Source organism: Chinchilla lanigera, unplaced genomic scaffold (assembly GCF_000276665.1).
Source record: "Chinchilla lanigera isolate Chin_1 unplaced genomic scaffold, ChiLan1.0 scaffold00025, whole genome shotgun sequence".
Classification (NCBI taxonomy): Eukaryota; Metazoa; Chordata; class Mammalia; order Rodentia; family Chinchillidae; genus Chinchilla; species Chinchilla lanigera.
Genome location: NW_004955426.1, coordinates 23,393,964 through 23,395,011, shown reverse-complemented (window position 1 = coordinate 23,395,011; position 1,048 = coordinate 23,393,964).

Here is a 1,048-nt window from a genome sequence, read left to right as displayed (position 1 = left end):
CGGGCGGGGACGCGCGGCGCTGTGGATCGGTGCGGGGCGAGGGCGAGGGCGGGAGTTACGGGAAGGCCGCGGCGAGGGCGGAGGGCCAGGACTTTTGCAATTTCCCGTCTCGCTCCGCACGCCTGGCGCGGCCGGGACCCACAGGAATTCGCCTCCGGTCGGTCCCGGGGGCGGGGTGCGCCGGGCGGGGAGGCCGCCGGATCCTGCGGAGCGGAGCCCCGGGGAGCGGACCGGGCGCGGGGCGCGGGGCAGGAAGTGCAGGAGGACGCCGAGCCCGGCAGACACCGGGCGGGGGACCAGCCCCGAGCCAAACCTGTGGCGCTCAGAGCGAGACAAGCGTGTCTGAACGGCGTTCTAGGACCTCCGCTTCTCTGGGCTCAGGACCGTCCAGAAACGCTCAGTGGGACAGGGGCTTCCCGTGGGACAGTCCCGAAGCCTCAGTTCAGAGCTGGGGTACAGCACGGCTTGTGTTTCCTCTTTAAAGTGCTATCCAGTCTACACTGCCGGGCCTTGGAAAAACTATTGCACATCTGCTTAGAGTTATGTGATAGAACATGGGAGGCCACAGTGACTTCCGGAACTGGTCTAAAACCTAAACCATCCTAGTACTGCCCCTTCCCTGGCAGCCTTGGGCCAGAGAAGAGGGTGGCAGGTGCTGAGGTTCACAGGGTTCTGCTGGCCTCATGGTCGGCTAGACCTGGCTTGGTTCCGATGTGGGGACCACGGAAAGTGTCACAGATGAAAGGCCGCTGAGAAGAAACCAAGAATGATCGAGAAGATTCCACCGCAAACCATGCGTTAGAGTCACTTCTTGAATGGACAGAATGACTCTAAGTAATGTCAGAATTATTAATGCAAAATGTTACCGTACTTTTATGTTTGTGCACATTCTGCCCCTCCCTAATGTTTTCTTAGGGAACTTTTGGAGGCCCTGATACGTTTAGTATCCACTGGTGCCATTATAGACAGCTAAATTAGATAGATATATTGTAAGCACTCAGATAAGGATGGGCCTTCGAGGAAGTCAGTGCAGAGGTTGAGAACACAA